Below are 18,073 nucleotides of genomic sequence, written 5' to 3'. Positions count from 1 at the left end.
GTGTTTTCAGGGTATCTGATTTTACTTCAAGTTCTTTGATTTATTTGGAATTGGTTTTGGTGCAGGGTGATATATAAGGATCTAGTTTTAATTTATTACTGGTGTTGAACCAGTTTTGCAACACCATTTGTTGAAGAGGCTGTCTTTCTTCCATTCTACTTTTAGCTCCTTTATAAAAAAATTAAGTAGCCATAGTTCTGCCGGTTCATTTCTGGGTCTTGAGTTATGTTCCATTGGTCCTCAGGCCTGTTCTTGTGCCAATACCAAGCTGTTTTTATTACTATAGCTTTGTAATATAGAACTTGAAGTTTGATATTGAAATTCCTCCAGCACTGTTCTTTCTACTTAGGATTCTTTTTGCTATTGGGGGTCTTTTGTTGTTCCATTTCTGGATTTCTGGATTGCTTCCTCTATTTCATTAAAGAATTGTGTTGGAATACTGATGGGTATTGCATTGAATTTGTAGCTAGCCTTTGGCACTATTGCCATTTTGACAGTGTTAATCCTCCCAATCCAGGAGCATGGGAGGTTTTTCCATTCCCTTATTTCTACCTTAATTTCTTGTTTCAGGTTTTTAAAGTTCTCATTATAGAGGTCTTTCACTTCTTTGGTTAAGGTTAGTCCTAAGTATTTTATGTTTTTTTGAGGCTATTGCAAAAGGAATTGCTTTCCTGATTTCATCTTTGGTCTTCAGGTCATTGGCATATAAAAAAGCCATTGGTTTTTGAAGATTTATTTTATATCCTGCTGCTTTGCCAAAGTTTTGGATCACCTCAAGTAACTTGGGAGTAGAGTCTATGGGGTTCTTTAGATACAAGATCATGTCATCTGCAAAGAGATAGAGTTTCTTTTCCTATTTGGATCCCTATTATGTCTTCCTCTTGCCTTATTGCTATGGCTAGGAATTCTAGTACTATGTTGAAGAGGAGAGGAGAGAACAGACAACCTTTTATTGCTCCTGATTTCAGAGGAAATAGCTTTAACTTTTCACCATTAAGAATAATGCTCACTGTGGGTTTATCATAGACAGCTTTAATTATATTCAGTAATGTTTCCTGGAATCCTAGTTTCTCTAAGCTTTTATCATAAACAGGTGCTGGATTTTTATCTAACTCTTTTTCCACATCTAGAGAAATAATCATGTGATTCTTGACCTTGCTCTGGTTGATGTGGTGGATTACGTTGATTGACTTGTGTATATTGAACTAGGTTTGCATACTTGGAATGAATCCAGTTTGCAGGCAACAAATATTTTGGTAAGTTTATCTAATAGTCTATAGGAAAAAATCTCAAATTTGGTAAGAGCAGTTTTACAGTCATGAAGGTTCTGAAGTAAAGTAGAAATATGAAGGTCATAGAATATAAGTTCAAATTTTAAAAATGTGAAGTCTATAAAAAAAACTAGCGAACAGCTCATCTATTTTAAAATCCTTATGTCATCATAAAAATGAATCCAAATTTATTGAAACCCTGAAGGAGTCTCTCATTTCTGAAGAGTAGTCAGAAATTCAAATGCTCTCTTATTTCTAAAATGTTATTAGTGCTCAAAATACTTCCTTCATTGTCAGTGCTGAGCCTGGTGGTATGATCCCACTCCTTATCGGTTTAGATGTTAAACCAAGAACATAATCTCTACTTAAGGCTCCTTGAAACTTGCCACATCATTTAGCACAAATCAAAAGAGAGAGATGATTTCCTTTTATCTTTTCTAAGTCTCTCAGTTGTGTTCTTTTCCTCAACTATGTCTAAAAAAGTGGCACACATTTTCACATGGATACCTTATCACTGATCAGATTATACTTTTAGCTATGATACTAAAAGTAGAATCACTTGATTAAAAGATAATCACAGTTTTAGATTTTGATATTTATTGTCAAGTCATGATAAAAAGCCTACTTTTAATTGAACTCACATAAGCAGTAAAATAGAATATCCATTTCTTTCATTTTTTGATATTGTTGCCTTTTGAACCTTTGCACAGAAGAAAGAGAGATTATATTAATAGAAGAAAGAAACACTGTATTAATAAAACTTAATAAAAATCTTTCTATACTTAGTGGCCATTTCTGTTTTTTCTTTCTTTGAAAATCCTTCACATTTTCTTATCTGCTTCATTGACGTTTCTCTAAGAAAATATAGACAAACCCTCTTTGCATGATAATATTATTACATCATTGTATATGTGTACCATACTTTCTGATTTCAATATTAATTAAGCTTATAATTAAAAAGAATTTTACTATGATAGTCTTAACTGTTTGCATTTTGTTGGGTCATAGTCAGGGCTGATCTTTGTTATGGATTGGGACTGATTATTCCTGAAAACCTGAGAAGCTCAGCTATTTCCTTCGAAGTCCTTTGACTTTGAAAATTAAGTGTAAATGTGATCTGTGCACCACTATTAGAAATTGTGTAAAAATAATAAAGTTCATGTATTAATGGCTTTGTCAGGTGGAGGTGCCATTAAAGTTGACTGATCTAGAAGATGTTTCCTGAAGTTTTAACATTGTATTTTGAATCTATTATTTAATAATATTATTTGCCCACACATGTGTCCATCTATTCATTTAGTTATGTTCTTGTTATAAAGTGTTTGCACTCACTGTGCAAATAACCACTGGGTTATCTACTCAGGTAGCATCATAGCATTGTTATTTTAAAAAGTTGAATGAGGAAAGCATAAGTATATACATTCCTCTTCCCCATTTTAGATATGCAAGAAATACTTTTATTTTTGCTTTTTGTCTTTCCTTCTCTCCTACCCCTTTTGGAAATGTGTGAAGAGCTGGATGATGAATGATTTAGAGGAGGAAGACAATAAGCCATGTAAAGTCCAGATCCTTGTGCTTCATTACAAGGCCTTCTGTTAGCCAGACAACTTAAGCATCTTTTTAACAGGACCTCTCATGGATGACCCAGCTAGCCCCCCTCAGGAAAACTGGAACACAGAGTTTTCTGACCATAACAGGAGATGTCACACCTTGCTGAAAAGAGACACTTGACATAAATGGATCACTGTAACTTTGTTCCAACTTGGCTAAATTTCCTAGCATAACCTTCTCCTTTAAAAAGCACAGAGACAATTAGCACAGGTTTAGGCTAGTTACAGCAGAGGATCAAAAGAGCCCAATAGCTATAACCTTATGAACACATAAGATGATGCTAAATGAAATAAACTCTATTTTATGGAAATGAGTGTTATATCACTGTTGTAATTACTTTCAACACTACTTTGAAACCATAGCTTCTTTTGTTGATGATCCTCTTGTATCCCCTTCCTGTGGTTGTCCCAGCGCTATCACTGTATCTCATCTGAGTACCCTGGATACTGTATATACTTGTATTAGAACTAAGGAAGTGAAAGGGAATATCAAAATTGAGAGACAGGGCTGGGGATATAGCCTAGTGGCAAGAGTGCCTGCCTCGGATACACGAGGCCCTAGGTTCGATTCCCCAGCACCACATATACAGAAAACGGCCAGAAGCGGTGCTGTGGCTCAAGTGGCAGAGTGCTAGCCTTGAGCGGGAAGAAGCCAGGGACAGTGCTCAGGCCCTGAGTCCAAGGCCCAGGACTGGCCAAAAAAAAAAAAAAAAAAAAAAAAAAAAAAAAAATTGAGAGACAAATGATAAAAAGACAAATGACTCCAAAAGCAATACTTGCAAAACCATTTGGTGTAAACCAACTGAACAACTCATGGAGGGAGAGGGAAAGGGGGAGGGGGAGTGAGGGAAGAGGTAACAAATAGTACAAAAAATGTACCCATGGCCTTACATATGAAACTGTAACCTCTCTGTGCATCACTTTGACAATAAATAAGTAATTATTTTTAAAAAAGACTTTTATTAAGGTTTTAACAAAAAGCAAAGAGCCATTCTATCACAAAGAGAAAGTCATTTTGGATCTCTATGGACAAAAAAGTCCTGGCAGCCACCCTCTCAAACACACATATATATATATACATATATATGTATAAATATATGTATATATATGCACATATATATGTGTGTGCATGTATTTATATATGTATATTATATGTATTTATATATCATATATGTATTTTTATATATTATATGAAATATAATATATATTTATATATATTTATATATATATATGTATGTATTTTTTGCCAGTCCTTGAGCTTGAACTCAGGGCCTGAGCACTGTCACTGGCTTCTTTTTGCTCAAGGCTAGCACTCTACCTCTTGAGTTAGAGTGCCACTTCTGGCTTTTTCTCTTTATGTAGTGCTGAGAAATTGAACTCGGAGCTTCATGCATGCTAGACAAGCACTGTACCACTAGGACACATTCCCAGCTCCCATTAGCCACCATCTCTATTCTGCCATGACTGTGTGGACTCTGGTGTGTCCCGAGAAGCACATACTTGAAATGTAGAAAAGCCATCTGGCTGACCTGGTTCTTAGTGAGGTCATGATAGCATGAACCACACAGAGAATCATCAGTGTCAGAATGGCTACTCACATGCTTTCAGCAAAGCATGCAATGGTGATTAGAGAAGAAAAGAAAGGAGACAAGGTGTCTAAGTAGCAGTTTAAAGAGGAAGATTTTCATTACTCTTGTTAGCCAGAAGCTGGCAAATGGAGTCAGTATGCATGCCACGGGACATTTTGTTATAGAAGTTGGAGTCAAAACTGTTATAAGAGTCATGAGAAGGAAGTGCAAACAGCTGGTAGGGAGCAAGTAAAGTTTAAGATGCTGGAAGTGTGGATATAGCCAGACAGCCAGAGCCTCCAAATGCCAGAAGAAGCTGTACTTGGAGAAAGATGCTCAGAGCTTGGGAATGCCCACTGCACCAGAAGGAAGGGAAAAAGAAAAAAGCCCAACAAACAATGGAGCATTGACTGATGGCCCAACAGTGGGAAGTACTGGAGAAACTCAGAAACCCAGTGCACACTTGGGACACACCACCAAGCTATTGGCATCTCAAAAGTCCAGTGGAGCCCATCATTTTGTAAAGGCAGCTGTGCAATGCTTGGCAGTTAAACAGTCTCGGAACTCTCTACTGAGCACCAAATACTGATATCCACCATAAGCCTAAACTCTAGGGCCCTTCCCTCCTATAAGGTCTTCTGAAGAGTGTAAGGCGGACACACCTGGCCTACATATTTAAACACACACACACACACACACACACACACAGTGTGAGAGAGAGAGACAGAGACAAAGGGAGAAGGGGCAGGAAGTGAGAGGGGGTGTGCAAGGAGAGAGAGAGCTGTTCATTTACCTGTTTAAATATATTGAGTACTGTTATATTTATTTGAGTATGATTTGTCTCTTCTGTAAATCATGAAAATAGTTCTTTACCTTTTTATTTTATCATTCTAGTATACACTCATAACTTACTACCATTTAATTTTGGAATTTGTTGTTGTTTATTTTATTTTATTTTGCCAGTCCTGGGGTTTGAACTCAGGGCCTGAGCACTGTCTCTGGCTTCTTTTTGCTCAAGGATAGTACTCTGCCACTTGAGCTACAGTGCCACTTCTGGATTTTTTCTATATATGTGGTACTGAGGAATTGAGCCCAGGGCTTCATGTATGTGAGAGCAAGCACTCTACCACTAGGCCACATTCCCCACCCTAATTTTGGAATTTGATTTAAACCTTTCCTTTTAACTGACATCATCATATGTGAGCCCAGTGATATTAAGTCTTCTTTCTTGGATCATAAGACCCAATTTATTTTGCCTGTATTTTAGATCTTTATGGCAAAAGGACCATCCGATTTTGGTTCCAATATCAATATTTTCTAGGGTAGGTTCAATTATTCTCCACTGACAGGCCAAGATGAGTGGCTTGAAACTGTTCATGCTGACTTCCTTTTTCCAAGGCATTGGGTTAATGGTCCTGCAGAAGTCCACTTGGGCTAGGAGAACATCCTTGAGCTGCTTGTGGAGTCACGCAGGAATGGCAGGATTCTTCAGATCATTGCTGTTACCATTCACAGAGACCCGCCTAATCCCATGGCCTGGAAAACATAAAGGACCAAATGAAAGAATTAGTGAATACACTTCTCCTGACAACAGGATGTTCTTGAATTCTCAATAAACTAAATATACTCTACAACCCAATCTGTGTCCTTGGAGCAATATTCTGTACGTATTATAATGCATTTTACATCTGAAGAGCTAATGTTGCAGGAGCTAGTTATCAAATGTAGCTTAGTTCGGCACAGTCAAGAGGCCTCTTCAGATTGGAATGTGTGACTTTAGACTCACCAGCACTGCATCTTACTGCCACAATAATTGCAGTAGGGAAAACATTATGGAACCTAAAGAGAGTTGTGTTGTATTCAGTGCAACTGAGGGAAAGAAATTAAGAGGAATTTCTGTAAGAATTTAAATAATGTATAGTTTAAATACTATATAATATTATCATGCAGCCCCCAAGCTTCAAATCTATTTTATGCGTATGAATCTTAAGAGAAAATGATCAAAGAAGCCTACATGCAAACTGCAGAAGTACTATCATAAGACCCAGGAAAAAAACTCAAAGGCTATGTTTTGAAAGGGAAAGATGTTTAAACATATTAATATTATGAGAATCAATGTCTTTGGATAATAAAGTGGTCATTTTTCCTAAAGACATACTGCAAAACAATTAAAATACATTCAAATACTAAATAACAATAAGTCAACTTACTGTTTAATATTTAATGACAATTGATAAATTCATAGAAATTTAAATATACATATATTTTCAGAAAAATACTTAAAGGCCTTTAAAACTTAGGGCCTAAATGAAGTTGAGAACAAGCTACCTTAATTAGAAAATTAATTATCCCTGTTTTCTAAACTTCTGTACAAAACAGTATTCAGCTAGATGTAGCATGTGCATCGAATAGATTACCTTCAAAAGAGTCTCAAAATTAGAAAATCAATCTATAAGTAATTTTACTCCACAGCAATTCTTAAATAGGTCCATATGAAGTTAGAAAAAAAAAGTCAATATTTTTAACTGCCATGTAACTTATGAAAATTATACTACTTAGGTAATGAATTTCTCTACTTTGAAACTATCTGTATACAATCAGATTTAAATTTATGGCTGATACTCCACACAGATCTATCATCACAAACCTGAAAAAAACATGTAATGAGTCTTAAAGAAATGCTGTTTTAAATATTTGCTATCCAGTTCTATACTAGCAAGCCCAAAAGTGGAAATATTCAATACTCCCAATAAAAGGAACTATAATTTTCAGGCAAAAATTAAGGAGACTATGAAAAAAATCCATGGAGTTTAATCCCCAACTGAAACACTGTAATTGCTACTTATAATGAAATTGGGCATTATTTTGATCAGTACAGTGAAAGTTCAGTACAGAATTAAGCTTCCTTATAGAAAATAATATCATTTCATATCTAAACACACCATAAGAAGAACACATAGTATGTATATATACATATATGTACGTATATATACATACGAACATATAGTGGTAAATTAATTTTTAATAAATTTGCCAAGAGAGCATAAATATAATTCTTCGGCTAAAATTAACATATGAAGTGGAGAAGCAAATATCTATCTCATTTGGGACTCATTACCAGCTTTGCTTTTGGCCCAGAGAAGAAAAAAAAAAAGGGAAGAGCTTTTCATTATATTCAGTGTCAGAATATTCAACCTTAGTAGGCTATGCAAGGGAGAAAGAAGGTGCCTAAAGCACAGAGGAAAATACAGAATTTTGATCCATATTCTCCTTTCTAGATGCTTAATGCTGGTCAGGAAGCTTGCCATCATATTGATATGTGATCCTTATGGGCACAAATTTCAGCCATTTCTCCTAGGGATGTCATGTCAAATGAATGCCAGGTCTCATTATAGGTTCATTATGAGCCCTGATCTCTATTTTCTTTTGAATTCTATTAATGACAACTGAAACAGTGAATTTCCTTGGGAGAAAAATTAAGCTGCCTTTCTATATTCTTAATTTATTAGCTTGAGGTTCCCCAAAGATGGAGCCTTAGAGTAAGGTTTATGAAGCCAGTAATGTGATCCCAAGAACTTGAGAGTTACAAGAGTTTAAGAGGAAAATAAACAAAGAGGGGCATTGCTTTAATACCTTCTAGGATTCACATGGGTATTTGCCAGGCTAGATTTACCTCCCCTGGTGTGGATATGCTAAGCTTACTTCCTTATCAGTGCTCCCCTTTTCACCCTCTCCCCTGGGCACCCAACCCGTGGCCAAGGTGGAGGGAAGGCACACGGGCAAGCCTAAAATGCAAGCGGCCGAATGAGATCCCCTTTTCCTCCCTTCTTACCCACCAAGGAAGCCAGGCGCAGATGGATCTCAGAGACGCTTCGGAGAGCAATCCGGTTTAATCAGGAGGAGCTTACAGTAATATAATGATGACAACGAGGATTGAGCAGGAGCTGGCGATAGGCTGGCGAGCTCGTCCATCCAAGAGCAGCTCCCAAGGACCTCCCTCATGGGCTAAGGTCACTCCCCATAGTACCACCCTCTGGGCAAAGCCCACGAAAAGGGAGCACATGTGCTCGCTGGCGCAAGGTGGGGGATGGTCTCAAAGCTATCCCTTCTGGTTCCGGACCCAGAAGGAGATAGGTGTGGCTCACTTCCACACTGCCCAGGGCTGGAGGAAGGGCGATGTCTCGGGAGCGCTCTCATCGCCCTTCCCCCCTTAAGGCCAAGATGAATCCCCAACAGGTATTAAATCTTGCAGAATTTTGTGGTTTATGGAAAACATCTCAGAATTTCAACGCAGAGAACAATACAATAGACTATTTCTCCATTAGCTTCTATCCCCTTTTGGTCAAAAATAACCCCATAGGCCTTGACATTTCATTCTCAATTGTATAACCATGAGTACGTCTAAAATCTGAGTATTCCTACTTTATGTTCTCAATCCCTAGAACAAAACTATGGAAAGCCCATGCCCCAAAGGAGACACTCTCAGATAAGAGCTACATGGGTTCAGAAATATCTTTAAAAAAAAAAAAAGCAGTACACGAAGGACTATAGAAAACATTACACACAGAAAAGTGTGGGTAGTTTATGCTTACTATCATAGCTTAGTATGAAGACCTTCAAATAGAAATGCGTGTGAGATATGGTCTTTAGAATAATGAGCAAAAGGCAAGACTGGAGTTATGTCTCAAGTGGTTAGTAGCTGGTAAGTAAGTGTGATGCCTTAATATGATACAAGGAAGAAAGGAAGAAAAGAAAGAAGGAAAGAAAGGAAGAAAGAAAGAGAAAGGAAGGAAGGAAAGAAGGAAAGAAGGGAGAGGAAATGGAGGAAGAAAAGAAGAAAGAAAAGAAGAAATGAAGGAACAATCAAAGGAAAGAAGGAAAAGGGAAAGAATATGGAGGAAGGCATCTAGATGGATTTGATATGATTCATTAGAGGTGCCTGTGCATCGATTTACATTAAATACTTGATCAGAATTAAAAATACTGGAATAACATGAAAGGAAAAGCAGGTAGAGATTAAAGTACTACTTCATATACACAACTTAATTATTTTGCCACTTACTCTTACGTTTTTTTCTCAATATCTGATAAATGATACAAAAATGGCCTTAATAGTTAAATATTTAAAGACTATTCCAATTTTATATTTTAAGAATACCGTAAAACCTAAATGGACATAAGGAAAAATGTTTTATTAAGCTATATTATTAGGAATTAAAGCATTATGGATAAATTCCTTGCCTGGTTCATTGACAACTAAAATAAACATGCAGGGAAACACCCAAAGATGATCTGCCTCCTTTCTGATATGGCAGAGGAAGCATCAAACTTGTTTTCAGAAGCAGTTGGTCTGAATGTTAGGCTTATTTCATTGTTATTGTATAACCTTGGACTAGTCTCTGGAGTCTGTGTACATAAAATTCAACTAATAAAACTTGCTTGACAATGGTGCTGTTGAGTGTAGTGTCAAAGAAGATAATGTGCTAGAAGATTTTGTCCCACTGGACCATTTATCTCACTCTTTATTGCCTCTTCCATGACTCAGGGATTTCAGAGACAATCTTGTATTTGTCCGTAGTCTAGGATTAAGAACATTCAGGAAACTTTGCCAGGCATTTGTTAGTTCCAAACATTCTCGACCTATACTCATAGCAAATTACTTCATGGATTATGTTAAAGGCTTTGGTCATACATACATTTTAATACATGATATGTCCCTTGTTATCCCTCTTTCCTTAACAGGTAATTTGTCATCACTGAAAATTTGCTCCAGCTAAAACCTCATCTTTACTGTAATACTTTTAAGATTTTAGCTGACATTTATCCTGTCAACATAATAAGTATGGAAATTTTGGTGGTTTTCTACCAGCACCTGACCTTGCTTTGATTGTATTTTTAGTTCTCAAATATAATTAAAATCATCTAAAGAAACTTCTTCAGGATAAGTAGTATTCAATTAACCATATTCACAGTCTATCACACTTTTCTGAATCCTAATATTGTAAATTTCTCATATGACCAAACCATATACTTACTGAGTAGATAATATTTCTTTGAAAAGTCAGATTATAATTATTTAATCATAACAGAAAGTCATAAACTATACCTTAATATTTGTTTGGAGTAGTTATAATTGTAAACTGTGTTTATAAACTATTAAGTGTTTGAAATATAAAACCTTTGCAATCAAACATTTATAATCTACACTGCATTATCAATCTCAGTAACACACTTTCAAAGAGACTTCTTTAAAATGTACAGTTAAAGTTCTCTCTAATAATTCTTTTTCCAAAGAGGACTAAGCCAGAGGGGCGGAAAAGAGTTTTCCTAAAACTTCACAAGGGTAGACAAACCAAAATGTCCAAAGCTTCTTGAGAAATGTGTTTGAGAAATAAGTTCCAATTATAAATATTAAGAAGCCAGGGGTAATTCTACAATACAAAAATCATTTAACTGGGGACTTGAAATTAGAGAAACATGAGTTAGAAATATAAACTTAAAGTTGACTTTGTACTAAAAGTATCATTTCACATGCTTGGGTACGTAGCAGAAAGATTTAGACTTTTTGAACAGTATTAATTAATTTCTCTGCTTATACTTGTGCATTGCATTCATATATGTGTGCATATATGTGTTTGTGAATATATTACACTATTAGGATGTGATGGCTCTATCAATTGACCATTAAAAAATAAGCAAATTGTTCACTTAAGCTGACATTGTGCTGGGAGGGGTGGTCTTTGAAGAACAATGCAAATCAGCTTGTAGGAAGTGTGTTTTTTGTTAGAATGGAAAACATATTTACAATGGGCCATTTACCCTTTCTGCCCACCTATGGCCATGAACAAGGTACAACCTGTGGCCATCAGGCTTTGTCAATGTGACTAACACTCTTTCTTACCACTCACATGAATGGCTAGAAGATGGCAAGGTACATCATTTAGATTTGATCTTATACACAGAAAAGTATGTGACTATCTCAAACTGCTTGGGATACTAAAAAGTACCTACGGATAAACTTACCCAAGGTGGCAAAAGATTCCAACCACAAAAACTTTTATAACTTTGGAGAAAGGTGTTGAAAATGACACCAGAAAATGGAAATGCCTTCTATATTACAAACTGACAGAATTAATATAAAAATAACAATAATACTTAAAGCCGTGTGCAGATTAAATGTAGTAGCCATCAAAATCCTAAAGTTGCTCTTTTCAGAAATAGAGAATGAATCTTAGAATAAAAAAGACCCTGAATAGCAGAAGAGCAGAAAGGATAAAAGATCCCGATTAGCAGAACAATCCTGGACGTATTACAATCCTGACTTCAAAGTATACTACAGAGCAATAGTAACAAAAACATAATGGCACTGTCCTAAAGTAGACACAAAGACTAGAGGAAAGAGAATAAAACTCTCAGAAATAAAATCACATCACTACAACCAGCTGATCTATGACAAAGGAATCAAAAGCACATGATATAGAAAGGATAATGTGTTCAACAAATAGTTCTGGGAAACTACATGCCAGACACTAAAATAGACTCTTGTTTCATATTCCATACAAAAATCAATCATCTCCAAAGGTACCAAAGATCTTAATATCTTAATATAACACACAATGGGATTTTTTGTTTTGTTTTGTTTTTTGTTTGGCTTGGCTTTTTAGTGTTTTTTTGTTTTGTTTTGTTTTGTTTTGGCCTAGGGCTTGGACTCAGGGCTTGAGCAATGTCCCTGGCTTCTTTTTGCTAGAGGCTAGAACTCTACCACTTGAACCACAGCTCCACTTTTGGCCTTTTCTTTGTATATGGTGCTGAGGAATCGAACCCAGGGTTTCATGCATACTAGGCAAGCACTCTACCACTAAGCCACATTCCCAGCCCAACACAGGATGTTTTTAAAGTACTCCAGAACAACTCTGAAAAGTATACATAGAGGTAATTTTTTTCATAAATATTCATGAAATAGGAGCAAGCATTGAGAAATATTACTGCATCAAAGAAAACTACTTCTTTATATCAAAGGAAACAATTAGCAGAATCAAGAGACAAACCCACAGAGTGGAAGGAAATCTTCACAAGTTATTCAGTGGACAAAAGATTCATGGCTCAAATATAGAAAGTGCTAAACAAACAAAAGAGAAAAGGATAAGTAACCCAAGTCGTAGATAAGCAAATTAAGTGAACAGAGTTCTCTAAAGAAATGGAAATGTTAATAGATCCATGAAAAATAAATGCTCAACCATTTTACCCATAAAAGAAGAATGAAAATCATAAAGAAAAAAAACAACAACAAATACTGGTGGGAATACCAGAAAAATCAACCTTCATACAAGGTTTAGTGAGCATTAAAAGCAGTGTAATCCCTGTAGACAACAATATGAAGGTTCCTCAAAAAACTAAAAGTAAACCTACTTTATGATGCCACCATGCCACTCTTTGGAATAAATCTGGATTGTAAACCAATGAACAAAAAAAGTATCTATATCCCAACATTTATGGTAGCTCTGTTCACAATAGTCAAGTTGGAAAAATCAACTAAACTATGAAACATATATATTAGAAAACATAAACATACAAATCTGTATATATCTTATGAATATATATATACATATATGTATATATATACATATGTATATGTATATATATATATATACATATATTATGTATCTTGGAAGTCCAAGACCAGGGCCTTGACAGATTTAGTTTATGATGAGGGCTGTCTTCCTGGTTTGCAGATTGCTGTCTTTCTGTTGGATGTGTACATATGTGTCTACTTACAAGCAAGTCAATGTCAGTGTGAGGACTCCATCTTCAAGCTCGCATCTAAATTTAATTATTTCCTAATAGTATCCCATTGGAGGTTAGAGATTCCACATGTGAATTGGAAGTGTGGTGATTAATGGAGTTGTGTAATCCGTAAAAACGGCCTTTAATATTTTAGAAGATTCATGGCTTGAAAAATATTTGTGATTAATCTGAAAGTAAAATACTTTCATGTTCATGCATTTTTTCTGAGGGTTATTTATTCTTCATCATACTTATGAATTTGAAAATTGTCCAACTTTTTAAGAAGCTACAAGTTATTATGATATACACCTGTATAATCTCTACTTCATTTCACCAATTCTTAATGTTTTGCTTTCTTTGTGTTTCTTTATCAGTGTCAGTCTTTGTCAATAGATAGGTAGGTAGACAAAGAAACAGCGTATATGTATTTTCTTTGTAATTTCTTAATTACTAAAATCATCCATGAAGCTTTGTAATGTATCTCCTTTCTTGAAGGTTATTTCATAATGGAAACAGGAAAAAAATTACTTAAAGATATATAGCCACACTGGGCCAGCACTAAATCCCTAAATATTTGAGTAATTGTGATAATTTTACTTAATGAAAACTATGTAACTTGTTGAAAGTCAATATCCATATAGCCTGTATAACAATAAGCTAAATTTTGCTGCTCATTAAAATATTTTGAAATCCTGCTACCTTCTTTTTGTTTGAGTGCGTTATTACATTGGAACTTAAACTGGGACCTTCCAGGTATGGGCCTCCTATTTTGCTCATGCTTGGTGGGCTCCACTTGAGCTAAATCTCATACCTGCTTTTGGATGTTTATTTGGAGCATGCATTTTTTTTTTTTTGGCCCAGGCTGGCTTTGAACCACAATTCTTAGATCTCAGTCTCCTGAGTAGCTAGGATATAAGTATGAGTAAATATTCCTCAACCTCAAACTGCATTCTGAAAGACATATTTTGAGCTACTTTTTTTTTTTGCGGGGAGGTGGGGGCAGTCCTGAGGCTTGAGTTCAGGGCCTGAGCACTGTCCCTGGCCTCATTTTGCTCAAGGCTAGCACTCTACCACTTGAGCCACAGTGCCACTTCTGCTTGTTTCTGTTTATGTGGTACTGAGGAATTGAACCCAGGGCTTCCTGCAAGCTAGGCAAGCACTCTACCACTACGACACAGTCTCAGCCCACTGAAAGACACATTTTAAAAGAAGCCCCTAGTCAAGTCATGACAAGAAGTTCTCTATTTCTTGCAATTAAAAAATAATTCCTAGGAGTGAGATAATAAAGGCACTTCAATAATGAAGCCTCATTGCTTCTACAATTCTTCCCACTGTAAAGTTAGAAAGTAAATATATTCAAAATTCAGAACCTTAGAAAGTATAATACCTATTTCAAGAAACTTAAACTGAAAGTTTTACCCTAGGGACAAGACTTATTTTTTTGAAAATGCAGGAAAGCTATAAAATAGATAAGAATCCAGTTTCACATTTCTGCAGATGAATATCCAGTTTTCCCCATACCATTTGTTGAAGGAGCTATCTTTCTGTAAGCCTATATTGATGGCTCCATTATCAAATACAAGATATCTATAGGCCTGTGGGTTTATTTTTGGTTCTTCCTTTGTATTGGTCCCCAGGCCTGTTTTTGTGCCAGTATTACTGGCTGTTTTCATTACTATAGCTCTGTAGAAGAGTTTAAAGTTTAATATTGTTATACTTCCAGGATTACTTTTCCTGATCAGGATTCTTTTACAATTTAGGGTCTTTGTTATTTCATAGGAATTTTGAGATTGTTTTCTCTATCTCATCGAAGAAGGATTTGGGGATATTGAATTGAACTGGTACATTGCTTTAGGAAGTACTGCCGTTTTTATTATATTAATTCTGCCAAACCAAGAAGCATGAAATATCTTTTCACTTCCTTATGTCTGTTTGACTTCCTTCTTCAAATTGAAATAGGAACCTTATCTATCATCTTTCACTAGTATTAACTCCAATGGATCAAAGACTTCAACATAATGTCTGAAACCATGAGACTATTACAGAAAGGAGTAGAAGAAATATTAAGAATCCTTGGAATCCTTAGTGCATGCAGAAACTTCTTGAGTAAAAATTCAGAACCACAGAAAAAGAAAGAAAACTTGATAAATGGAAATGCATACGCTGAAAAGTTTCTTCATGGCAAAAGACATAGCCAACAAGCTAAAAAGACATGTTACACCAGACAGTGACCTAATATCCAGAATATACAGAAAGCTTTAATAATCAAGGCCCCAAAGAACCAACAATCCAATTAATAAATGGGCTAATGAGGTAAAGAGAGTCTTCTCAGAAGAAGAAATAAAAATGGCTGTTAAACACATAAATAAATGTTCAATATCGCTGGTCATACAAAAATGCAAATCAAAACAACACTGAGATTGCACCACACTCCAGTTAGAATGGCCATTTTCAAGAAAACAAACAATAACAGATGCTGGTGGGAATGTCGACAAAAGGAAACCCTAATCTTCAAGGTGGGGGAAGGGGTGGATATAAATTTGTTCAATTACATTGGAAAGTAGTATGGAAATTCTTTAAAAAACTAAACATGGAACCTCCCTAAGATCCAGCAATTCACCTGGGCATTTATCCAAAAGATTACAAGCAGGAAACTATAAAGCCACAAGCACAACCAGTACTGTTCTCAAAAGCCAATGTAAGAAATCAGCCCAGATGCCTCTGGATGGATAAATGGATAAAGAAAATGTAGTATATATACACAACAAAATTTTATTCATCCATTAGAAAGAATAATGTTGTATGAGAAGATGGAAGGACCTGAGGAAATTATATCAGGTGAGATAAGTCAGGCCCAGTGAGACAAAGAATGCATGTTTCCCCCATACGTGAAAGTTTCAATTAGCATATAAAGTTGTAAGTAAATATATTAAGTATTATACAAATGCAAAAAAAAAAAAACCAAATGCATGCAAGTGTATTAACTGCAACATGGTAGATTCAAGGGAGAACTCAAATAGCATATTTACTTATAAAAGCAAAGTCAAAGCTCCTCAAAATAACCACTAAGAAATGGATACTTGAAAGCAATGGGGTAGGGTCAAGGGGAGAGGGTTATATGAATGAAGAGGCAAAGCAAGGTGATCGCAATCAAGAATTTAGTGAACATCCTATGAAATTAAGAAAAGTGAGGGAAGGGCTAAGTTAGGACGGATAGGTGTGAGTGTTGAAAGGGGTGACATTGATCAGTATGCCTTGTGTTCCATTCATAAACTGCTCTGTTAAATAGCAACCCCTTTGTATAATTACTAAAAGATAATAGAAGAAAAGAAAAGCTATAAAGTAGTACACAGCAACTCTGTTTTGTCTTTTCCTCGTTTTGAATATTTTCCTCGGAAATTTGTTGTTGGAAGAAAAAAAGATTAAAGGTTGCACTACTTAATAAAATGGAGCATATGTTCATGTTAATATCAGTCTCTAATTAGCATTCAGTTAGTAAATCAAATATGCATTGCAAATCCAACTTTCTGGAAATTCGACTGCAAGATTGCAAACAGTGCTCAACTACAAGTATATAGGACCTAGCTGGATTCTTTGACTCAACTGATACTATTGTTGGGGATTTCTGGTTTAACATGGTTTTCCTCAGAAAAAAATTAGAGCTAGTATGCATTGATAATAGGCTTGGGAAATAAAAAAAATATAATATACATTAGACTTTATGATAAGGAAATAACTTAGCCCTTAAAATAACCCTTAAAAATGCTGATGTATAACAGAAATGATCCTTCTAGGAAAATATTAATGTAATACTAATAATATAAAAAGTATTTTCTTGTATAAAATTTGCCAGTTGTATTTAAACCTCTAGGAATTTTTTGCTATTAAATCTATTATATTTAAATATATTGAGTCTATTTATGTACATTAATACATCATATTTTACTTATAACAAAATCTCACTTACATATAACACTGTTGGTTACTCAAGTAATTTGGTTTTGTAATGAAGGTTTTCAGGAGTAATTGTCCAGAACATAAACAATTATGTCACCTTATATGCTTAACAAGACACATGACTGGGGTATCAATTGCCCACAAAAATTATTGAGGCTTATTAAGAAATCAATGTAAAAAAGAAAAGAAACCATCTTAATTATGTTCTCTGTCATGCCTGTATGTAGGTAACATTATCTACCTAAGAAGCAAATATTTGCTGTACCTTATTGATATTTACAAACTGCAATAATCATTGAATTCTCTGATTCCATTTTGTTTCCTGGAGGACATATAAATTAAGTGAATCAACAAAAAGATGACACTTGCCTAGTCATGAATGAAAACTTCCCAAATTAGAGGCAACAACTTAAAAATCAACTTCCAGTGTAACAGTATTCTTTGCTTGGATTTCTAAGGCCTCATTCACTCCTGTTTTAAACTGTTTTCTTTAGAACTTCATTATGTTTCTTGGGAGACTATTTCACACTCTATTAGTTGCAGTCAATTTTATCACATCATTTGAAGTATAAACACCCACAGTTCTTTGCATCTCTTGAAAGTATATCTCTTCCTTCTTTGTATTTAATAACCCGAAGCCTGGTACTTGAATTAGAGGATAATTTTACCTCTATGCCAACATAGTCTGAAGTAAGAAAACCTCTATTTGTCAATTTCAAATGTCATTTTATGAAGGAAATGTGGAAAGTAGTATTATCTAGTGGTATATGGAAAATTGTCTAACTCTTGGAAATAAAGCAAACTGTGGGCTATAAGTCCTTTCAGTATTATCAAGAGGCAAAAGCTACCTAGTACTGTACAGGAAAATATTCATAGCTCACTA

Source organism: Perognathus longimembris, chromosome 2, assembly GCF_023159225.1.
Source record: "Perognathus longimembris pacificus isolate PPM17 chromosome 2, ASM2315922v1, whole genome shotgun sequence".
NCBI lineage: Eukaryota > Metazoa > Chordata > Mammalia > Rodentia > Heteromyidae > Perognathus > Perognathus longimembris.
This window is presented reverse-complemented; position numbering follows the sequence as displayed.